This window comes from Morus notabilis, unplaced genomic scaffold, assembly GCF_000414095.1.
Source record: "Morus notabilis unplaced genomic scaffold, ASM41409v2 Scaffold42, whole genome shotgun sequence".
Classification (NCBI taxonomy): domain Eukaryota; kingdom Viridiplantae; phylum Streptophyta; class Magnoliopsida; order Rosales; family Moraceae; genus Morus; species Morus notabilis.
The window spans coordinates 1,201,409-1,227,270 of NW_010360565.1; the positions used below are offsets into that span (position 1 = coordinate 1,201,409).

General features: G+C 37.0%; 1 pseudogene; it reads right to left on the reverse strand.

Annotated features, from left to right (window-relative positions):
* Nucleotides 1-8,090: 8,090 nt before the first annotated feature.
* Nucleotides 8,091-14,075, reverse strand: LOC112091343 (annotated as a pseudogene).
* Nucleotides 14,076-25,862: the final 11,787 nt, after the last annotated feature.

The window sequence follows — 25,862 nt, forward strand, 5'->3', positions numbered from 1 at the left end:
CGCAGTTATCTTCCGCAGTAAGTTTAAGAAAAATCATGTATATGTATATATGATTTAAAGGTTTCAAGCATGTATGTTTAAAAAGTATAGGTACATATGTATGTTAAGGAAACCGAGGTTGTAGCTAACAACCCTCGTTTTGAGTATTTAAGTTTTAGAACGTTGCAACAGAGCATGCAACAAATAAACAAATTTTAAACATGACGATTTAAACGATTGATTTTAAAAGGGCTTTAAGATGTACTTGAATTTAAGATTTCTCACGAAATCCGTTTTAAAGTCAAAATTAAATGGCCTGATTGAATTGGCTAGTTTTAGAAAGGCTTTTAAAGAGTATTTGAAATAGGAGTTCAAATGCTGCTCTGTTTGAAAGATATTTTTAGAACGTTTTATCTTAACTGAAATTAAGAAAAGCTTTAAGAAATTTAGTGATTCACTTATTTGAAATTATTGTTACAAATTATGAAAGTATTCTTTCTTATATTAAAAAAAAATGTTCCGCAAATTTTAAGAAACCCCAGTAAGTACAAGTTAAAGTTTAAGTTACAGTGGCGGCCTCATAGGAGGGTCGTCACACTTGCGGGCTAAGTCGCCTGCTGAAGATGAAGATGACTTTATTGACGATGGTGATGGTGAAACTGTGTTTGACTATATCGAAGATGAACCCGTCGATTCTGAAGATGATGGCGACGTAGAAAGTGCTGATGATGTTGTAGACATTCGTAGTGACGACGAATAGAACCAAAGTAGTTACCTCGACTTTATGAATTTTATATAAAATTTTTAAGAAATTGTGTACCAAATAAAGTAACAAATAATTTTTTTTTACGACACAGCGTCTCGATGTCTGGCCCAGTAACTACATGCGCCGGCTCTGCAGGAGGATCACAGCCTCCACCTGATCTGACGAGACTCCCAGCACATTGTCAATTAGGTATTATATGCTATAACACATACTCCTAAAACTTGTTACTTGTCGAACTCTCTATAATCAAATTTCGTTATTTTTATTTTCGTATAGTTTCGGAGCCGACATCTCGACGTCGGTCTGGTCGAAGAGTAGCTATAGGTCGAGATATAGTGGAGAAAGTATACAAAGATGGGAAGCTTTTTGTCTTGTTTGACGAGACAGGTTCGTGGAAGGCGATTGGTGAAAATGCCAAATATTTTGACAGTGTTGTCGGCTTGAACACAAGAGATATATGTGACTCACACTACAACGCCTGGAAGGACATGCCTGAGGAGCACAAAAGGAGGATTCAAAATCGCATGCTGGTATCTATTTGAAACAAAATATATTCTAAACATTTTAATTGTGGATACAATAAATAAGATTCATTTGTTGATTTTTTAATGTATTCCAGAATTGGTTTAACCTCGACTACGACCGCGACAACGGCATCACTAGAGATGTAGTCGACCGTGAAGCTAGTAAATGTTACAAGGACTGGAAGACTACCTTGCACAGACACTTCCAGAAGATGGGAGGGGCAAAAAATGAGGATTTTGTCAGGCAAAATCCTCCTAAAAACTTGAGGAGCAAAAAGCAATGGGGACCTTACTGTGATCGTTTTACATCCCCTACTTTTCATGTTCAATTTCATTATATCTTCTTACTTTTGATTAATTGGTTTATTTAATTATTAAGTATGTTACTAATTCATCTATGATCATTGCTAGAAAAATCTGCTACAAATCAACAAAACTGTGGCAGTCAGAAGTGGTCTAGCTTCCGTGGTAGAAAGCCATACTCCCAGCATCATTTCAATAAGGTAATACTAATTTGCATACTTGTTAAGTTTTTATTACTTTGGCTTAATAATTATTCTAACACATTCAACTTGATTAGGCAAATCCCGAGACCCAGGAGCTACGATCATTAATTGACAATTAGGGTGACATGCACCATCATGGGCAGAATTTTATCAATCCGGACACGGAACAGGCATTTGTAAGTAAATTTTAAACTCATTTCTTTTTTCATATTTAACATAACATATTATACTATTTTTATTTCATTTACCTTTGCAGGCTCAGATGGAGGTAGAAAGAACCACACAGATGGCACAGTCTGCTGGGGAAGGTTTATCCACGATGGTGAATGAGGAGGGGATTATATCCCCAAGTCTTAAGAAAGCGCAGAGGACACACTAGGGGAGTGGGACCGACACTGTCACGGAGAAATCGTTCAAGCGCTTCTACCTCATCATCTGCTTCACAATCGGACGACTCGTCTTCGGTTAATTTGCCCCAGCATGTCCAAAACTGGTTGAGCAACCTCTACATCGAGCAACACAATGTGACGACCCTCCTAGGTGGCCGTCACTGTAGCTGAATTTAACTTGTACCTACTGGAACTTCTTAAAATTTGCAGAACTTTTTTTTTAGTCTTATAGTAGACATAAGTTTCGAATTATTTTCTTGATTAAAATATCCATACCTTAACATATATGTTTTTTTTTCAAAGCATCTAGATATAACTATACGTATATACTGAATTCTTAAGACTTGCTTGCTTATAGTCATAATCCATAAAACCATTTAACATATAGTTTCAGAATCATAATTAGCAAAACTATTTGTATCGTAAAACTGATTGTAAAAATAATTGCAAGCGGTATCCATTCCCCGATCTGTACATCGTTTGTCCATTCACCGTCAGTCCATCAAGTATTATGTGTAGGTTACTTACCTATAGTATAAATATTATATGATGAGCTTTCGCTCAGCAAGTAGGAACAATCTCTCGCAAAATAACTGTAAGTTCACATGAATAAATATACATGAGCCAATTATGCTTAATTATGATCATGTCTTATTAAATTCTTATTATCTAATCTTATCTTACTTATGGGCCCAAGTGCTTGTACCACTTGCGCGCAATCATTGGAACGTGAGGGTTTGTAAGGTCCCCAATGACATTGTGATTATAACTGAACTGAATGCCTCCCTCTCAGAGGACTTTATTATATTTTTTTTTCTTCTCCCTTGCGGAGCCTGAGTTACCTCCCTCTCAGAGGCTGGTACGATGCTCAACTGAGATTATTCTTATAAGTTCCTCTAGACTTATTAGGGTGTATGCAGTATGACATGACATCGCATACTATAACATGGAATGTACTCAAACACATATAATTCATGTGCATTGCTTAAGTGTATGCAGTATGACATAACATAGCATAAATAACATTAAATGTACTCAAACACATATAATTCATGTGTACTGTTTATTTTAAAAATCTATATATACTGTAGATGAGATTCCTACTTACCTGATTTCCAATTAAAGCAGAATTTCTACTCACTCAGACCTTCTATCCTCTACTGCTAAGTTCTATAAAGGAATGCCCATTTAGATGGTGAGATTAACTTTTAGTACGCTATTTTTATTTAGCATAGTCATAAAGGAATTAAACCCTTCCCTAGAACGTATTTATCCTTTTTATTAAGAATCGTAAAAATTTATAATTTCTATTATAAGAATTAATTAAATCCTCATAATTTTGTCTTCCTTAATTGCCATTACAAATTTGTGCTAAATTGATAATTCATTAATTATCTTATCCATATAATAAGTCTAATAATTTAGTTAACTAATTTTGGTAATTAATTAACCCTCTTATTCATATACTAAGTCTACATAATTTAGTTAATTAATTTTAGTAATTAATTAACTTCCTTCACCAAATTAATTAACTTCCTTAACCATATTCTAAGTCTTAGATAATTTAATTAATTAGTTTAATAATTAATTAAATTATCATCCATAATACACTTTTAATAAACTTTACTTTACCGCACTTAACGGGCTCATAATAGTGTGAGGTCCGTATTTAACGTCGTAAAATTAAGGGTCTAGCGTATCAATTTTTACGATTTTCGCTTACACGCTTATTTAAAAACCGTTAAGTTCTATTGGAAAACTATATACGATGTTTAACATAAACATAAACATAATTCGTGAATCTCATAATTAACGTAATTTGTGAAAATCATACGCCTTATACTACCTTAATTAATCTGTAAGCAAGGTTTGTACTTGTCTGGATTTCGAGCTAACCGATTCTGATAGTATCTCGCTTGTCGAGTCCTCCTGCGTATTGCTCAAAACTAATTATGAGAAAAACTGCAAGCACTATGAATGATCCTTGAGGAACATCGAAGCGTAAAACACTCAATTCTGATCACCACTTGTTCAGTCCAAATCACCTCGATCCGCGTGCAACCAGTACCAGACCATTCTTATCAGAGTTGGTTTTGCCAAACGGAGGTCACTATTACGTTCAATATGTTGAAATGAGTCGGGATATGGTCTCGGATTATCGAACAGAGGTCGATAGCCTGAGAAACGACACCTCACCGGAATATGACTGTGGTGACGGCGATGTACGGCTGCCGCGGCAGACTTGGGTCCTACCCCCCTAAATCGACCCTTCTGAGTCCATTGGTGCGGTCAATTTAAGACAATTCGGCCTGTAACAGTACATATCGGGACCGACAACGTCGGTTAAATCTAGCGACTCAAATCTCACATTTTCGATCATGAAATCTTAAAATTGGTTGAGGGGTTTTCTTACCCATGATCTTATGAGTGTTTTGACACCAAACTCACGACGATCCAACGGTTAGATCGTCGGAACCAACCTACACCATCACGACGGCGGCGGCGAGTTTCATTTTCCGGCCAAACGGTGACGGTGATGGCTGAAACTAGTCGAGATCGACTCGTCTATTAACTCTGAATCTAATGGTAGGGGTGGTGACACCCACTACGTTCCGGAGGGAGAAAAATGATGGTGGTGGCACGGCGATTCTGGTCACCATTGACGGCAGTGTTCCGGCGACAATTGAGCTATGAAAATGGGTGGGTTTTGTTCCTCTCACTGCACTGAGTCCATAGGGACTGAAATCACCTCAATCGGAGGTCGGATGGAGGAAATATCGCGATCAAAAGTTTCGGTTGTTTTCAAAATTTCGGCCGGCGATTGCGACTTATTCCGGCGGAGTTTGGGGTCGTGCGACCTGTCAAAATGCTCAGCTCGTCGAGAGCTTTCCATTGACACCAACTGTGTCAAAAATGGAGGTCCAAATCTCAAATTGAGTATTTGGCCATTGACGGTTTTGTGAGAGAGCAGAGAGATAAACGCGTGAAAGGAGAGAGAAGAGTGAAAATTTTAGAACTTATCTTTAAAAATTTCCTCTAAATAAATATAATTTATTCTAGTTAGAGATTATTTACTTGACAGAAAATTTAATTTTTTGACGAGTTTTTTTATTATTATTTACTTACAGTCTAATATTAATTTCTGAATAATTCATTATGGTTTTCTACTCTTAATTGTATACTAAATTGGACTGTTTCGCATTTTAAAACTATTTCTGAGCTCAATGGTCAGAATTTGACTTTTTTGTATTTTGCATTCTCTCTCTCATAACCATTTCTCGTAACTAACGTCAAAACTTAACATTATAAGCTCTGTACTTTTATTTTCTTATGAATCTATCAACATAATTATAGAAAATCCTTAATTAATTATACTTACTAATTATTAGATTTTTCTGGACATTACACGCAACATGTTCGACAACCAGCAGATCATGATGAAAGTTATGTGATCGATGAATCCCAACATCAACTTCTTGCCAATTAACCGCCCCCAACCGTTGGTTCCTTCGCCGCCTTAGCGAAACAAAGAAGACGAGGATGAGGACGACGATTCTGCTAATTTAGGATATTAAAATATATGTTTTTATTTTTCTTATTATCAATACTTTTTAGTATTTTTTTGATTAATTTACTTTTTAAGACTTATTTTATTATTGTGTTGACTATTTTATATCAATTATATTATTCTATTTTATTATAAATTTTCTTCAAATTTATATCTTTATTAATTAATATTATTAAGCAAGTGCGGAAAAAAGTAAATACTATTTGCGACGACATATTTAAGGTGTCGTCGCCAATAGTTCACATTACTAGCGACGACGGCTTAGTCACAAAAGGTTTTAAACATTTTTGCGACGACACTATGTTGTCGCAAATGCGGTTTGACACGTCATCATCAAGGACATATTTGACGGAACATTCATGACGACTTATTCGCGACGACTGTCGTCGCTAATATACTTGCGACGACATCTCAAAACTTTATCGTCGCAAATATATCATTTGCGTCTAATTTTTTGCGGCGATTAATTTGTGACGACATGTCGTCAAAAATGTAGTATTTGTGATGACAAATCACCTATTTGCAATGACATTGAATCGCCGCAAATGACTTTTTTGTTCTATTGATGAATAGAAACGAAAACTAATTCTAAATTTGAAATTTGGAAACAACAAAATCAAAAGAGCAACTAAAAATAAGGAAATTACTAAAATGAATTAAAATTCAAATTTGAAGCAAATCAGCAAAATGGTTCGGGCAACTTCCATATCTGCTCGTCGCCCCAACGGTCGACCACTGGCAGTTCTTAATGTGTCATTGCCAAAACTGCAACTGGTAGGTTGCAGTTGCAATGAGCTGCGAAAATAGAGAAGAATCAAGTGGAGGAACAGAAACCAAAAAGAAAATGTAGTAGTAAGTGTGAAGGGCCATTTTTTAGGACTTAGGCGGTAAATTAACGAGATAGCTAACTATATTATGCTCTTAATTTTCTTCTCCACTCTTTTAAAGGTCGAGTGTTTTCTGAAGTTATTACATTGGCGGACACATTATAATGCATTTTTGAATTGGCAAGAGTGATCATGAGAATAGATTTTGACTAAACTAAACACATAAGTTTCTCACTAACTACACATTACCAAACGCACTCGGTACTTCTTTGTCTTCCACTTACAAAAGTGGGCTACTAAGTAATTGCTCTTTTACAGCCAATATTGTTTGTCCTCCAAATGATTCAATTACTAGTCCGATGTTTTTCTTTTCCTTTTTCTTTTTTTTTTTTATAAGCTCGCTAACTTGATGTTATTCAACAAATAAAAGTACATACTACAACCTTTTCATTAGTACAATAAGAAAATTTGAACTTGTCCTGAATTTCTACCTCAAACTTCCTTTTCGTAGTATTATTATTAACTTGCCAAGTTTTGGTTTCATGACCAAATGGCCTTATGTGATTAAAATTTAAAACGTAGGCAACTGGAACAAGCTTTACGTTACCCTTTGGGAAACAAATATGAAATAAAATGAAATTTCTTTGCATGAAACTTTTATGCAATTATCTGAAAATGGTTATTTAAGTTGCCAAATTTCATTGGGTAGTAGCTTGAGGCAGAAATGGAGGAGTTCCTTTTGAGGAGGAGTTTGGTGGGTTTTTTTTTTTTTTTTTTTTGGTGGTTATATAAAATAACATAACAATCTTCCCTTAAAAAACAATAATAACAGAGGAAACCTAGAACAATTTTGAAAAATAAAATCTAGAATAAGTGAAAAGGACAAAACTTACGACAAGGAAACTCATGTTTAGGAACGGCAAATGAATTTTAAAATGACAGCAATCTGGAGAACGACCAGAAGCTTAAAAATGACATTAAATTAGAGAAATGACGACCTCTAGAAAACGGGAAAAGTCTGTCACAACACTTAGATCTCAAAACGACAATCACATTGAAAACGACAATAATTTATGTATATGACAACAACATTTGAAAACGATAACGATTAAACAAAAAAAATCAACAAGAAGAACCAGTAAAACAAAAATGTCATTTCAAAATAACAAAAAAGATTAAAAAAAAAAGTGACCACTAGTAAGTTTTTTAAACTAACATAGCATTCATTACACACAAAAAAAATTAAAAAAGAATGCATGTAGTTTAAATTCAAGCTAATTCACCAAAATAAAAATAAAAATTACAACCCGTAAATCGTGTAATTAAGAAAGCATAAATACCAGATTATAAAGTGGAAGTCAGTACATCACACATGGAATACTTGTGTTTATGCAACACAATTTATTGGAAAGACTTACTTAAAAGCGGTGGAGAAAGGGGGACAAAAAAAAAAAAAAAAAAGAAAAAAAAACAGAATAACCATCTATTTCATTTTGGTGCAAGTACGGAAGCCAGAGTCGATGCTCAATAGATTAGGCACACAACAAGAAAATATCGACAACATCTGATTGAGAATGACTTCCCTTTTCAAAAGCTTCGAGCTCCTGCGGTTCAAAAAACAGGAGAATAATAAAGAGGAGTACATAATTAGATCATATATATAAATATTATATATATATATATATTATGATATCATTACTCAAAATATGTTACACTCACCTATTCTGATCTAGTGTTTATGCACAGTGACGAAGTTAGGAATTTTTGTCCGAGGCCTAATTACTATAACAACGATTGACTAATAACAACAACAAAATTTTAAACAAACTCAACAAATTGATGTACTACAATCGTCCCCAGTAAAATATAATTCATCAATTAATCTATCATTCAATTGCATAGTTGATTCTTCATAATATTCATAGCGAAAAATACCATTCCACGAGTTAAAATTTATCCTAATACAAAAGTCGATAAACTAATAAATATAAGTTATTTTTTCCTATCTGAACTATTTTTCATGTAAGATTGCTAATACATTTTAATCCTATCATTAAAACGGACATCGATAATATAAGTTTCAAGTTGGTCATCAAGTATCATGAGCTGTATAGCAGAAAAATGCTCCCAGATAATACTAAATGAATTAGATTAACTTTTTCTTGTCATAAGTAAGGAATCAATCGTTTGGACTTAAAGATGCCACACAAGGAAACAAATTGTTATTTTCCTCGTTAAAACATGCTACACAAAGAGGCAAGCTAGTATTTAACAAAGTGTATTTGGGCTTTTTTGACTTTTTGTAAGAGTATGAGACAGGTTATATTTATTTAACTTGTAGGGATAAAGTAATATCTTTCAATTTTTAAGGGAGCTACTTTGTAATTTAATGAAATACAATGTATAGAAATATGTATATATAGGTTTAAAAAGAAAAAAAAGATACGTGGGGGGCTCACGCCCTCTGCTAGCTACGTCCCTGTTTATGCATATTATAGAGTTTATGTATCAATTACCTATTACAGTATATCAGTTTATTCTCTGTCTCTGACCGTGGATCCCAACACCCACATAAGCACTCCTGATATGTTGTAGCTCTCTAGTAACATCTCCCATGTTCATTCTTTCATTTGGTGATTCTTCAGAGCATGCAACTCCAATCTCCAACACTGAAACCAAGCACTTCTGCAGATGAACGCTGATATCAAAGTTGTTATTGTTTCCCGCTTCAGTCACAATCTCAATGCTGCCATTCTTTCTACGGTTTCTTTCTTCTCTTCTTCCATCCGACACTGTTTCTTCTTCTACTCTGTTTTGGAGAAGTGTAGAGTCCACTACTTGAGAAAGATTTCCAGGCAATGCCTTCTTAACGAAGTTATGGAGATTGAAATCGTCTTTGAACAGTTCGTCAGTGGGTCTCCTTCCAGTGAACATCTCTAACACCAAGATGCCATAGCTGTACACATCCCCTTGTTTTGATCGCTCGCCACCCATTGCGTACTCTGCAATTCATAACAGTAATGAGTGGTCTGTTGTTTTTAGTGTGACATGTTAAAGTATTACTTAAGAGCTAAAAGTTATTGTCTAGAGATTTTCACTCAGGAATAAGTACATGGTACAGAGTAGGTGAACATGTAATGCATCTAAAGTAGATGCTCCTATATATTCGAATATCTCAACCTCAGTCTCTAAGAAAAAGTCATGTGCACTACTCACATTGTGTTGAAGGATTAAGCTTAATCCATACCTTTCAGTTAGTTGGATACATCGATTAGTCAATCTATCTTTCTACGTTCCGGTATAAGAACTTCTCTCTTCTCTGTTTTTTTTTTTTTTTTTTTTTTTTTTTTTTTTTTTTTTTTTTTTTTTTTTTGTTCTTCTTTTTTTTATCTTTATTTTTTAATTTTATAGACTAATATCCATTCAGATAACTTAGAAAAAAATAATAATGTAAAAATCAAGTACTTCAGAGTCGTTACCTGGTGCAGCATAGCCAATGGTCCCCTTTATTCCTATTGTGCTAGTCTGGCCCTTGGAGAAGCGAGTGGTATTTTTGAGCAACCTTGCTAATCCAAAATCACTTATATGGGCAGTGATTTCATTGTCAAGAAGAATATTGCTAGGCTTCAAGTCACAGTGAATGATTGGTGGATCACAATCCTCATGAAGATAGTATATTTCAGAAGCCACATCGATTGCGATGTTTAGTTGTTGAGCTAGGTTTAAACCCCTCGATTCGTTTTCACCATGAGTCACAAGTTGCAACCACTTTTCTAGGCTTCCGTTTGACATATATTCAAAGACTAAAGCCTTGAATTCATTGCCATTGTAATCCATGCTAGAGCAACATGTTAAGACCTTAACAAGGTTTCGATGCCTAATATTCTCAAGGAATTGCATTCAGCAATGAAACTCTTGTCAGCTCCTTTTTGTGGAAGATTGAGGAGTTTTACGGCAACTACTTCTACCTGATTAAGGATGCCTTTATATACAGAGCCAAAGCTACCTGCTCCAATCAACATGCTTGGATTGAATCCATCTGTAGCCTGAAAAAGCGTCTTGTAGGAAACCTTCGAAAAAGATTTATTTTTGCAAGCTCAGCTGATGAGTTCTTCGGTGATTTTCTCTTCCAATAAAATAAAATAAAACCCAAAAGTGAAAGGAAAACTGCCACCGCACAAACAATTGCAGTAGTAAGTTTGAGAATTCGAGTCTTTTTCTGTTTGCGTTCTTTGTTGGGGCATTTTGGAAGTTGAAATTTCGGTACACCACCACAAAGCTTAGAATCTCCAAGTAGTGATACTGCACTTGCATTCTGAAAGGCGCCTTGATTTGGTACTTCTCCCTCAAGATCGTTGAAAGAAAGATTCAGGTACATCAAGAAACGAAGTTCAACGATGTCCTTAGGAATTTGTCCTGACAAGTGATTTCGTGAAAAATCCAAATAACTAACACCTTTTAAAGAAGCCAAAGTAGATGGCAAGGCTCCTTCAAAGAAATTCTCCTGTAGGTGAAGGAATTCTAGACTCCGAAGATCACCAATTGTTTCTGGGATTTCACCGGTCAAGCTGTTTTCTGAGAGGTCAAGTGCATGGATATTGCTTAGCTTTCCCACTTCTAAAGGTAGGTTGCCAGTCAATGAGTTGTGTGAGAAGTTGAGTAAGACGGATAAGGAGGAAAGACCGAAAACCTCTTTCGGTATTTCTCCACTCAATTCATTGTTTGAAATGTCAAGGACATGCAAGTTTTGGCAGTCTCCAATCTTTGGAGGAATGGTTCCTTCTAGCATATTAGCTAACAGATCAAGTTCAAACAATTGAGTGAGGTTTCTTAGGGATGAGGGAATTTCTCCTGATAATTTGTTATTATTAAAATGTAGAAGTTGTAAACGTTGTAGCTTCCCTAAAGAAGATGGAATGACACCACAGAAGAGGTTATATTCACAAGTCAAGATGATTAAGTTCACCAGATTTTCTATTGTTGCAGGAATATATCCAGATATGAGATTGCCTCCAAGATAAAGTCGAGTGAGGCTGGTTGACAAATTGGCTACAGAGTTTGGTAAAACACCTCCAAAATTGTTCATACTCAAGGACAATACTTCCAACTTGCTGCAATTTGTTAAAGATGCGACAAAATCCCAGCTATTTGGTAAATAATTTCCTAGACTATTGTTACTCAAAAGAAGCTTCTTCAGTTCTCGAAGACCCCCTAGACTTGCTGGAACTTGCCCAACAAAATTATTTGCAGATATATCAATTGTTTGAAGCAAAGAAGCATTGGACAATGATTCTGGAATTGTTCCGGAGAATTCATTGTAGGCAATTTCAAGGTGTTGGAGATTAGGGAGTGTGAGGCCTATGTTGGGAGGAAGAGTACCCTGAAAATTATTAACTGCACATGTGAAAGTACTTATTGAGGATATATTGTATAGAGAGGGAGGTATTGTACCAGACAAGCTATTAACCCCCAGTAAAATAAACTCCAAGCTTTTTAGTTTTCCTAACTCATCAGTTATATTTCCCACCAGATGGTTGTATGCCACGGAAAATGCCGCGAGTGATGAAATGTTTCCCAAGGAAGGTGAGATGCCTCCTGTGAGATTGTTCTTTTCAAGATTAAGGAAAACAAGCTTCACCAAAGAGTTGATCATCTCCAGCGGAATTGATCTGGTGAGTCTGTTTGTTCCGAGATTTAATACCTCAAGTTCTAAACAGTAGCTCAAGTTGACTGGAATTTTACCTTCAAACGCGTTGTGACTAAGATTGAGATGTCGCAGACGAAACAAATGACCTACTTGTTGCGGGATTTCTCCGAAGAAGATGTTGCTTCTGAGGTTGATGAACCTAAGAAACGAGAGGTTTCCAACGTAAGGCGATATGGTTCCCCGCAAGTCATAGCCTTCTAAGTTCAAGGCTGTTAACCGTTGGTGCCGACTGCCGCATGCAATTCCCGGCCACTTGCAGAAGTGAATGGAGTCATTCTGATAAGAATGTAATCGCACTCTTCGAGTCAATGCCAAACTCCCACAAAGTTAACTTTACTGATTGCTTGAAGAAAAACATTACAATTGGAAATCTCTATATAAGCAACGAGATTTCTTAGAAAAAACCAGAAAATAGAAAAACTGTCTAATTATTGCTAGATGCAAAGAACAGAATTGCTGTAGGAACCCGGATATCTCGCATCGGTCTCAACGGCTTCCATCCATCACGATGTCGTCCAATTTGCTTGGCCTCTTACGCACCCTGATCTCACGCGCCTCCTTCCCTTTTGTTTCTAGAAGCTCTTCCTCTTTTCCTTCTGCATTGCTGATCTGATCACCCTCCTTTGGCAGGCCATTGATCTGGATTTGGGCCCTAGTCTCCTCCAGTTGGGCCGCTGACTCAATCCAGTGGGCTAACCTCTCTTAGACTCTGCCTCCTTCTAGAGTCAAGCCTACCCACGTATCACTCCCTGTGCCTTCGAAAATGACCTTGTCCTCAAGGTCAGGTATATCATATAAACGTCCAAATGCAGACAACTCTTCCCACATGGCATCCTCCAAAGGGCAGTGAGACCATTGAACTAACACCTGTTTAATCACTTTTTTGTGGTCATATAATAGTCGAGCAGCTATGATAGCCACTGGATAAATCAATGGCTTGTTGGCATGGCTGAGGCCAGGTAAAGGAAAACACGCGGTAGAGTGATCCCCCTTAAACGCTTTCAGCAGAGACACGTGAAACGTAGGATCAATTTTGCTGTCATGAGGTAACCCGAGTGTGTAAGCCACAGGTCCAGCCTGCCCCACGATGGGAAACGGTCCAAAGTAGCACCTGCAGAGCTTGTTGTTCAAACGCTTCGCCACCGTCGTCTGCCAGTAAGGTTGGAGCTTAACTAAAACCAAATCACCAAGGTTGAATTGGATGTCCCGGCGCCTCTTATTGGCAACCTGTTGCATACAATTCTGAGCTTGACTCAAGTTTAGCTTCAATTGTTGTAAGATGGCATCGCGGTTGCTGAGGTTTTCATCAACGGCTTGAAGTGAAGTCGTTCCTCATATGTACGCCGGAATAGTGGGGGGAGGGCGTCCATATACGGCCTCAAAGGGCGTCATTCCAATAGCTGATGGATGGCTAGTGTTATAATGGTATTCAGCCCAGCCTAAGTAAGCACTCCACTACTTTACATTATCCGCAGCACAGGCATGCATATACTGCTCAAGGTAGCGGTTCAAAACCTCGCTTTGTCCGTCTGTTTCCGGATGATAGGCTGAGCTCATCCTCAGGCGCGTTCCCATGAGTTCAAAAATTTTCTTCCAGAATTGGCTGGTAAAAATGGGGTCTCTATCCGAGACGATGGTACGTGGTACTCCATGAAGCTTGATCACCATACCACAGAAAAACTCTGCCACTTTTGAAGCAGTGTAGGTGGAAGGTAGAGCTCTAAAGTGTGCATACTTAGTCAATCGGTCGACCACGACTAAGATTGTAGTGTGTCCTCTGGAATTGGGTAATCCCACGATGAAGTCCATAGCGACATCTTCTCAAACTCTCTCCAGTATTTCTAACGGTTAAAGGAGGCCATGCGGGGCTGCGGTGGAATATTTCACCGTTTGACAAATGGCACAATGGCTCACAAACTCTCGCACGTCTCTTCACATACCCGTCCAATAAAAATTTGCCCCCAAGCGCAGGTAGGTCCGTTCCACCTCGGCATGACCTCCTGTTGGGGTGGCATGAAACTCCTGTAATAGCTGCGGCTTAAGGCTAGAGTCCTGGCTAAGGTATATGCGATGTTTGTAGTAAAGCAGTCCATCTCGGCAACAAAAATCCGTGCTTCCCAAGGTACCCTCCTTTAGTTGTTGGTGAATATGTAGGAGATCGCGGCACTCCCGGTTTTCTTGACGAAGTTCATCTAAGAATGCATATCGTCCACAAGACAAGGCTGCCCGAACCTCTGTTGCGGTCCTGTCTACACAACGAGATAAAGCATCGGCTGCAGAATTGTTGACTCCGGCCTTATATTCGATCGAAAAATAGAAGCCTAACAACTTCCTTAGGCAGTGTTGTTGCTCCGGGGTCTGAATTACCTGCGTCAAGAGCTCCTTCAAACTCTTGTGGTCTGTTCGGATGATAAAAGGCCTCCCCAAGAGATACTGCCGCCACTTCGCCACAGCTTCCACTACCGCCGTGAGTTCACACTGGTAGGCAGAGGCTCCCATCAATTGTGGCCCTATTTTCTTGCTGAAAAATGCCAAAGGGTGCCCATTTTGCAGTGGCACTCCACCGATGCCTACATTCGAAGCATCAGTTTCTACCACAAAAGGCTTGGAAAAATCTGGTAGCTGCAGGACGGGAGTTCTTGTCATAGCATGTTTCAGTCCCTCGAAAGCGATTGTGGTCGTGTCAGTCCAGTGGAAATTGTTGCGCTTGAGCAACTCGGTTAAGGGGGCTGCAATAGTGGCGTAACCAGGGACGAACCGCCGGTAGTACCCGATCAGACCTAAGAAGCCGCGCAACTGTTTAAGGTTCCGGGGCTGAGGCCAACAGGTCATAGCTTCGACTTTTGTTGGATCAGCCTTGACTCCAGCCGAAGTGACAAGATAACCAAGGTAATCAATGGAATCCTGAAAAAATTTACACTTGCTCCCTTTCGCAAAAAATCTGTTAGTCAGCAAACATTGAAGGACCAACTCCAAATGTTGCACATGGTCCTCAAAACTCTTACTGTAAATAAGAATGTCATAAAAAAAACTATCACAAACTTGCGGAGAAACGGGTTAAAAACCTGGTTCATGGCTGCTTGAAACGTTGATGGCGCATTCGAGAGCCCAAAAGGCATCACTACGAACTCAAAATGACCATCATGAGTTCGGAAGGCGGTCTTGTGAACATCCCTGCTATCCATCCGGATTTGGTGGTAGCCGAACCGCAGGTCCAACTTCAAAAAAATCACAGCCCCTCCCAATTCATCGAGCAATTCGTCGACCGTAGGAATGGGAAAACGGTCTTTGATGGTAATCGAATTTAGTACTCGGTAGTCAACGCAGAATCTCCAGGAGCCATCCTTCTTCTTGACTAAAAGGACGGGTGATGAATACAGACTAGTGCTATGACGAATGAAGCCATACTCAAGCATCTCCTTAACCAATTTCTCTATGACATCCTTCTAAAAATAAGGGTATCGATAGGGTTGAATGTTGACAGGGGTAGTGTCCGGTTGCAAGTGAATCTGGTGGTCAATGCTGCAAAAAGGAGGTAACCGTCTAGGTTCCTCAAAAAATGTCTTGTAACGCCGGATAAGTCCCTGGGCTGCCTGAGGTAATGCGAGTTCGAGCTTGGCAATCTCCTCTACCCCGGACGAGGCCTGGTCTCCAGCCTTGTCAATCGTGGTATTCAGCGAGTAGATCCCCTGAACACTCCCTCCCTGAATCATGGCGCTGAACTGGGAAAAAGTAACTTGCCTAGTTGGTGCGGCTGTACTTCCGGCCAACTTAACCTGCTTGCCCTGCCAACGAAACTCCATGGTGAGTTCGTTGTGATCATGTAAGCAAGGTCCCAAAGTGCGGAGCCACTGCATTCCAAGGACCACATCCAAGCCCTATATTGGCAGAACAAACAAATCAACAACAAAACGATGCCCCTGCATATCCAATGTGACCCCGACACACTATTTGTCACAGACTAAGTACTACCCATTCCCCATGTATACCTTGAACCGACGCGAAGATTCCCACTGGAGACCTAATTTCTCCACTAACGCTTCCTGTACGAAATTGTTGTTGCTGCCGGTGTCGATCAACACCTCCAATTTCTCCTTCCCATGAGAAGCCATAATCCGAAATATTCGAGGGTTCAAAGAGTTAGATAGAGTATTAAGGTTGACCTCTTCCTCATCTTCCCCATTACTTACCTCCGTTTCACGCTCACTCTCCTGTGGGTCGTCCTCCTCTCCACACATCAGGAGTACTCTATTCTTGCACCGGTGGTTGATGTGGTATTTCTCGTCGCAGCTGAAACACAGGCCCTTATCTCGCTTCTCCCGGATTTTGGATGGAGAGAGGCGTCGAATAGGAATCCGGGGAGGAAACTGAGAAGTAGTGCCACCTCGTTGGGACTGAAGGGGGCTCCCGCCTACTGAGGTAATCATTTGAGTCCCCGAGAAGGTCAAAGACGGAGCAGGACGGCCAAGGCCGCCGACGAAAACGCGGGTTCCCTCGCGTTTTTGACAGTGGATTATGTCCTCAATCCTCTCCTCAAACAACTGGGCCATAGCCATAGCGTCGGCGAGGGATGCGGGACGAGCAATCAAAAGTTCCCGGTGGATTTCCTGCTTCAATCCCCAAATAAAGAAATTCAGAAATATAGATTTAGAAACACCTGTAATTCGTGTCATGAGGACCTCAAACTCAGCACGAAATTGAGAGACAGGTCCTCTCTGCACCAGCTTGGAGATGCGACCCAATGGATCATCATAAATGGAAGTGTCGAACCGTTTATGCAGCTCGTGAAGGAAGGTCTCCCAGGTCGTGAGAGCGCCTCCTTTCTCCATCCATTGATACCACGTGGACGGTTCACCGTCAAGGTGAAAAGCGACGACAGCAAGTCGCATCGCCGGATCAACCCCATGTAAGGTGAAGAACTTGTTGATCTTGTAAAGCCAGTTGTCCATGTTGGAGCCATCAAACCGGGGAACATCTACATGCAGTGTCTTCAAAATGGAATGGAGATCCGTTGGAGTAACGTCTGATTCAATTCGAACTCCACCGGCCACCCGAATCGCAGTTCCGGCACCGGTCATACCAATCGGCGGATCGAATTGGTTCTGGGCAATCTGGGACAACCGAATCTCAGTGGTAGCCATGTGTTTCTCAAGAAGGGAAGTGAATTTCTCCACCTGACCGTCCGAGTGTTGTTTGAAGTTTTCCTCCATAGCCTTCATGATCTCCACAATCTCGTCGTTCCTCATGGTGAACTCGATGAAAGCACCAATGATAAGAATGTAATTGCACTCTTCGAGTCAGTGCCAAACTCCCACAAAGTTAACTTTACTGATTGCTTGAAGAAAAACATTACAATTGGAAATCTATATATAAGCAACGAGATTTCTTAGAAAAAACCAGAAAATAGAAAAACTATCTAATTATTGCTGGATGCAAAGAACGGAATTGCTGTAGGAACCCGGATATCTCGCAATGGTCTCCACGGCTTCCATCCATCACGAAGTCGTCCAATTTGCTTGGCCTCTTACGCACCCTGATCTCACGTGCCTCCTTCCCTTTTGTTTCTGGAAGCTCTTCCTCTTTTCCTTCTGCATTGCTGATCTGATCACCCTCCTTTGGCAGGCCCTTGATCTGGATTTGGGCCCTAGTCTCCTCCAGTTGGGCCGCTGACTCAATCTAGTGGGCTAACCTCTCTTGGACTCTGCCTCCTTCTAGAGTCAAGCCCGCCCACGTATCACATTCCAAGAACTCAGGACTCCATGTGGATCATTGGATATGGATTCCTTGACTTTGAGCAGAGCAGCTCTGTCAATTTTATTTCCTAAGGCTGCATTGGCTATGTTACCGGTAGGTTGGAACAAGCTCAAAGAGTAAAGAAAAATGACAGAGAGGAATGTAAACCAAAAGGAAAATGAAAAAGTGTCATGGGAAAAGGGATTGTTCATTTGGTGAGCGTGGATTAGACAAGTGTAAGATAACAATTCTCAAAGTGCTATGAGAAAATGGAGCTCTGTGTGAATTTGAACTTAAACGTGTATCAAAGCCTGACCCTTTTTATTTGAATTACTCTTAAGGGTACCCCTTAAATTTTGATGCCATTTTCAGTTTGGCCCGCAAATTTTAGAATCCATTTTGCCATCTAAATTTTAAATTAATCCGATTTCATCCTTTATTGAAATTTCTGTTAAAAATAGTCTGAAAAAAGGAGGCAATGTGATATGTGGTCTTTCTATTAGAACTAATGTTAAAAACAAACAGAAAAGAAAAGGACTACGTGACTAAACTTCCTCCTTTTATGTCTAATTTAATAAGTGTTAGACCAGACAGACATAATAATGGTGTACTGTATGCACAGAACAGTTAAATCAATCATGTTTAAACAGAAACTAAAAATATTGTGAAGTAAAATGCAGAATAATCAAATGAACACAGTGATATGATTTTTTAACGTGATCAATAACCCTTCCGGGGAAACCACGTGTGCTTATCACACCAGCACAAAGAGGATTCCACTATCACCAAAAACAGTTACAAAGCTTGGATTTACAAGAAACCTCGAATCTACACCAACTCCTAACTTGCGGTGACTCCTCCTTAACTCGCCTTCAGACTCCTCGCCTTACTCCGAGTCTATTGCTCGCCTTCGGTCCTCTTGACGTACTCCAAGCATGATGCCCACCTTCAGCTCCTCCTCAGACCTACTCCAGATCCTCACAAAGTCCGCAGACTACAGGGTTTGAGAGTACAAATAAAGCCTAAGTAACGCTCTGATTTTCTCTCACTCTTAATTACAAAATGAGAACACTCAATTTTCTCTCACATTATGATCTCTCAATTTTAGTCCGTGCTCTCTCAACACAAAGCTCCTAATGAGACCTCCTTAAATAACGAACCCGGATATGAGAGAGGTCTAGAGTCTCTCCACTTGATCAAGGTTGAGATTTGATTGCAATCTTCTTGATTGAATTACTTCATTAAATCTAGCTGTCACTGTGTGAACAAAATATCTGAACCTACAGCTGTCAAAATAATCTGGACAGATGACTGTGATGTGTTACCAAAAATGGTTTCAATCATGAGAACGAAATTGATCAGGAAAACTCTGAATGAAATGTCCAGATGTATACAATCAAAGACTAAAATGATCCTCGATGAACCTAAACTCAATTTTGTACAAGGATCAAGACCATAAAAACCGAAATCACAAAAGTTTTCCTAAAATAGATGAGATAAATTTGTGATCAACAAATCAAAATATTATCTCACTGAAAATGGCAACTTACAGTTTGTTTGGTAGGGTAGAAAAGAGAGATGAAAGAAAATAGAGGAAGGATTTTGACAAAAAATAAGATGTAAAATAACAATTTTAACATTCACCATTTATCATATTTTTATTTGTATTGGGGTATTATTGTAAAATGTCTTAAATTTGATATTTTCTTTTCATTTTTCTTTCTCTTCTATCAAACAACATGAAAGAAAACTATTTTACATCCTTCACCTAGGTATTTTACTTCTCTTTTCTTCCTCTTTTCTAACCATCCTACCAAACATAGCATTAATCTTGTAAATAATCAGAATATTAGCCCAGAAGTCAACTGTATTGACAGCCCACAAAATCTGTAAGTATCTAATCAAATCGGCTATTTATAAAACAAATTATGGGAAAATCAATCAACAAATTATGGAAACAATGCGTAAAAGCAGCAACAAATAATTAACTGATTTGATACATGGATGACAATAAAAATGCACAAATCTCACGCCAATCATCAATGCCACATAGGAAAATTTGTGCCACATGGGTTAAAAATCCCAATAATAAGATTAATTAAGACTAATTTAAAATTTAAAAACAAAATTATAGTTTTTAAAATTTAAGGGTCAAACCTAGAATGTCTCTAAATTTCATCCCAGATTGACCGCTTCTTTTGTCAAAGTCTCCGCACCCGTAAATGGGGTGGGGTATTTGAATTTACACGTCTGGACTAGAGACAATAGAAGTTAAGCAGTTAATGTAGATGCATGATTTGTCTAGCTTTAAGAGGATGACAATAAACATGCAGATGTGCTATTTCGATGGCAGCGTCAAAAGTAAGGATTACGCTGAAGTTGGTATATCGGCACTTTTGTCCACTTCCAAAGAGTAGACTAATTAACTTAAAGACTTCATTTGCTTTGTTTAAATTTAAATCTTTGAGTTCGAATTTATCTATAAGTTTTTTTTAGTTCAAAATGACGTTTGGTAATGTAAGGTTTAATAAGAAATAAAATTTGAACGAGTATTTGATTACATTGTTAGAATTATGAATTTGTAAAAAAGTGGGTGAAAACGAGCTTAATAAACATTGTTTTGGGTTAGAACCCAAGAATTTGGAGGAGGTAAGTTTGGTTGAACTTTCAATTTTGGGTAGAATTGAACCTAAAACCCAAACCTAAATTCAAACCTTAATGCAACCCAATGAAGAGTTGAATTGATTTTGGGTTTAAATCCATCACAATCCTCCAACTAAACAGGCTATTAATTGCTCTTCAATTCTTCAAAAGACACCGAGCTAGGATTAATTTTTACTTCCAATTATAATACTTTGTTCACTAAAAAGTCTTAGGGCGCTTTTCCCCGAATGACTTAATTATTAAGATTTTTTTAGAAAAAAAAGTTAAGAATATATCGATGAAAATGGATTACTATAAAAAAAAAAAAAAAAAAGAGAGAGAGTCATGTAATCTCTTGGAAATTCTAGCACTAAAAAATGAACTCCTAGCCTGGCAATTAATATGGCAAATCAAACACTCCTAAATTGTCAAAAAAAAAAAGAAAAAAAAAAGCCATTAAGTGATCGTGATTAAATACTCGTGATTACTTAAAGTGAGAACTATTTGAGCATATTGTTTGAAAAAGATGCTATTACTATTATATTGGAAGAGACATGAATTATTGTTGTTGTTTTGTATATTTATGTAGAGGTGCATTAGTATTTAGATTAATTATAAGAATTCTTCCTGAATTATGATTCGTATAACATTTTACCTCTCGATCTTTAAGAGGTATCGTCAGTGTAATACCCGAGATTTAATTAAGTCTTAAGCTAATAATAAATAAATTTAATAAATTAAAACCATGCATCACATTTACCATTTATCTTAAAGTTATTTGTTAGCATTATATTTTATTATGATAGCTATCATATGATTTTATTAAACTTATAGCTTCGCTAATCGAGTTTTTAGTTTTAATGTGCAGTACAACTAGCTCGATATGGGAACTCAATGTGCTAAACTTATGAAGAAAAAGAATTATATTTATTATGATTATTTGATATGATATTTTACCTCTATTATGATTGCTTTAATGATGAATTATTATTTTATATTTTATTATATAGTTTTATGTAAATGTGTTAAGGACTTAGTTGCTATTTTGAGTTTTTATGAGAGAATGCTATTTTAGCAAATTGAGTGAACTTTAGGCACCTAAATGAAGAAGAAAAATAGAGACTTTAGAGATGATTTTATGAGGTTAGGACAAATGTTAGAGACTTAGAAAAACCTAGACACTTGTCCTACTATAAGGTCACTTTACTTTTGTTTGGTCTCTTCTATCATGTATAGACTTCATTTTTGGGTCTATTTCAGCAAAAAAACCTAGAGCTCTGACCCTAACATTTTCTTCTCTCTTCTCACCCAAAACTCAGAAGCAAACCTAGGTTTTTAAGAGAGAATGAGCTAAAAACTCAACCAGCCCATTTCAACTCGTTTTCAACCTAGAACCAAAAATAACCACCAAGGTTTTGAGCTTCTATTCACTTGGGAACACGTTTTTCTTTGAGGTAACTTCTTTTTTATGTTAGAAACTAAGATTTCAGAGATTAAGATGTTGAAATCCTACTTGAGATTCGGATTTTTGATGTGGCTTATTATGCATGTTGTTTGTAGACTCTTAAAAATGAGTTTCTTGAGGTTTTGGTTCAAATATTAGTTTCTGGGTGAAATTAATGATTTTAGCTTGATATTATTGATGATTATTTGAAGATAAACTCTTATTAGGATGATGATTCATATATTTGAGAGTGGTCTTTGAAGATTAAGATCTGCATGCTAGGTATTTGATGAAATGTTCAAGTATACGTCCTCTATACAGCCTATGTAGATTATATTTTCTTGCTATATATACTTATGATTTTGACTAATCTTATATTTTTTTATTAAATTATACATCTCAAGCTTTACGTGAGTTTTGGAATCACTCTAAACGGATTTTTTTACATTTAGTTATGAATTTTATAAGTTTAGCTAAAAAGCTGTCATTTTCCGAACGAGATTATACTTCAATCCGGATTTTGGGCTGTTTTTGGTTAGTTTGAAAAATCTGGAACCTATCATGTAGTAGCTCTAAAAAGAGGGTTTTGAGTCTACTTTTATTTGCCACTGGTCTCATAATATTTTGAGTTTTGATGAATTTGTTATGAATATTTTCGTAACAATGCACAATTATGTATTTTGTTAAATGATAATATGAATGTGATTTTTGAAAGCTATGGTTTTTAAAGGTTAATTAGCACATTGAAGGCTCCCCACAACCAGCTAGTTTGTGCTTACAAAGTGGTGATCGAAATTCAGGTAAGTAGAGTGATTTATGCAAGTTTATTCTCTTATAAAATTCTTATATGATTATGTTCAAAGAATATTCATGATTAATTATTTTGAAAGAGATTATGATTTATGCTTATTATGTTTTTATGTTTTAAGAGATTTTATAGTATGGTATATGGATGAGAGACTGGGTAAGCAGGGGTGCGAGGGACTGGTACCCCAAATTAGAGAAAATGTCTCTTTGAGACAACTAAAGAAAAATGCTAGTAGAAAGTCTCTTGTTGATCACAAGAGAAAGAGATTCTAAAAATCCCACTTAGTGTTTAATAGAAGAGAATTTGTCAAAATTAGAGAAGGTCATGTATAGAGAGGCTTACTTGGAACCGAAGTTCTGTATCATACCTAAACTAAGAATAAGTATGAAAGTTTATGAACAATGTTTAACAAAGAGATTTCAGCCACGGAGATTTTAGATACTTTATTTGAAATCTACTTATTGAGTTTTTGCTCATTAGTTTTACCTTGTGATGCAGATGATGTTGTTGTTACCGAAGAGTAAAAAAATGATTTCTAAGGTTGGCTGAGTACTCCAAATCCTATATCTAGCATCTTACTTATATGTACTTCCAAACAATAGATGGGCTCAAAATGTTTTTTTTTGTTACTACGTCGCTTTTGAATGACTGTTTAATATCTAAGATTTGTGGTTGTAATCATTTTGCACACTAACTCATTTTGTTCAAAAAACCTTTACGAAAATCTTGTGATGAAATCAACCACAAGTTTCCGTATCTTAAAAATGACATTGTTTTAAGTATAGAAAGTATGTTTTAAGTAGCATCACCTCGCTAAATTCGGCCTTAGACCGGTTTAGCGTTGGGGGCGTTACAGTCAGTGCCCCTTGAACTATGAAACATTTACAAAATACCCTCTTTTGTTAAGGTTTTTAACGGAAGTGACACTTTAATTGATTTATAGTGCATAATATAAGGGTATTTTAGTAATCTCTCATATTTAAACTTTAATTTATTTATTTTAAAAATAAAAACTTATTTGAGTTTTTTTATAAGAAATATAATTTGAGTTTAAAAGCTTTTGTGTTTTAAAAAACTAATTATTAAAAAATTTCACACTAATTGTCAATTGAAGATAAAATAGAAAAGGTAAAAGAAGTTTTAAAAGATAATCTATCCTCTTAGGGATGTCAATTGAGTCGGGCCGTCCATCAAGCACGATGGCACGACACGAAAATTTTTGGACCAGGCACGGCACGAGATTATAATGGGTTAGGTTAAACACGACACGAGGTTGTAGGCCGTGTTGTGCTCATAGTTTTTGGCATGTGGGCCTGACACGACACGACAGGACAACAAGCACGAGCACGATGCAAGCACGACACGACTTATTGAGCACGATGGGCCGGCATGACAAATATAAATTTTTTTTATTAATAATTTTTCGTTATAGTTACATATCTCTAAACAAATATAAAAATTATTGTTATAAATAATTTTTCGTTAGTAATTTGTTATCCTTTATGTCAGTTGTTAGCATGATAAAGGCACGAGTACGGTACGAGCACGAATGGGCCTGGGCTTACGATTTTAAATCTTAGGCTGACACAAACACAGCACGAAGTTTCAGTGAGTCATGCCATGTACGGCACGAAGCTCCCATGAGCCTAGCCGATGATTGACATCTCTACATCCTCTCCCCTAAAAGGAAAAAAAAAAAAAAAAAAAAATCATCCTCTGCTGAACAACATGAGAGATGGCAAGGGAAAGGGAGTGGGTGAAAAGCAATCTCGTCAGCCGACGTCTTGAGTGCTGTTACCCTTTGCGATCTTCACACACATGTCGCCATGGTTGTTCCAATTCCTTGGGAGTTTCCAAAGGGAGGTTGGTTTTCAGATGCTCTACTTGATCTTGGGTATGGAGTGTGGACAGTGGAGCTTGCCATTGTAGCTTTAAGTAGCTTTCTTTGCTCATTTTATTTTCTTTTTTTCAAGGACCGAGAATGAATTTTCGGAACAGAGAGATATGGGGATTTTATTTCCGTTGGCTTGGATGAAATGGAAATATAGTCAAAGAAGAAACGAAGTTGTCTGGGTTCTTTTTATTATAGACACCAATTATTAATGCTCTTGAAAAATATAAATTAGAATGGATGGGTAAAGAGTGATTGTGTATTTTTTATCTCAACCACTATACTCAAATATGCGACACGTGTATTTTTTAACATCAAAATTAACAGAAGGGTTTTTTTTTAACGTTTCATAATTTAGAAAGAGCCGATGTTATATTTTAAAGATTAAAAAATAAAGTGTTACACAAATCATAATTCAGAGAAATTTTTGTAATTAATCCTTAATATTTTTGTATGTACATGGTTGAATAAATTTTGAATCCCGGTCATTGTTATTCTTAGATTGCAGCAACACAGAAACAGAAAAATACAAATGAATATTTTATTTGAATCTTCCAAATTTAATTGTATGTGCCATGTGGGAACTATGTCATGTTTCCCTCTGTATATTACATAACATAAATAGTAGAGGTGAAAAAAAAACCTAACAATCCAACGAACTTGATTAACCCATTCAACCCAACTCATTATAATCCGAATCCGACCAATCTAATCAAGAGATCAACATAATCCATCCAACCCGATTATTAATTGGGTGAGTTCGAATTGAGTTTTTCTTAACCCAGCTTAACATGAACCTACCCAATCTATAATCTATTTATATATAAAAATAAATATAAAGTATAGCATTTGTTTTATATTTTACATTATTTACTTAACACTCTATTATGTTTTATATTATATGAGTTGTTATTATTATTATTATTTGTTAGTTTACAACTTATATATTTGAATTTGTTTTGCATATATTTTATTTTTATATTAGTTTATAACTTATGAGATAATTTTAGAGATTTATAAGACTACTATTATGATGAAAGTTGCTTTATTTTTATATATTTCTTATTTTAGATTGAA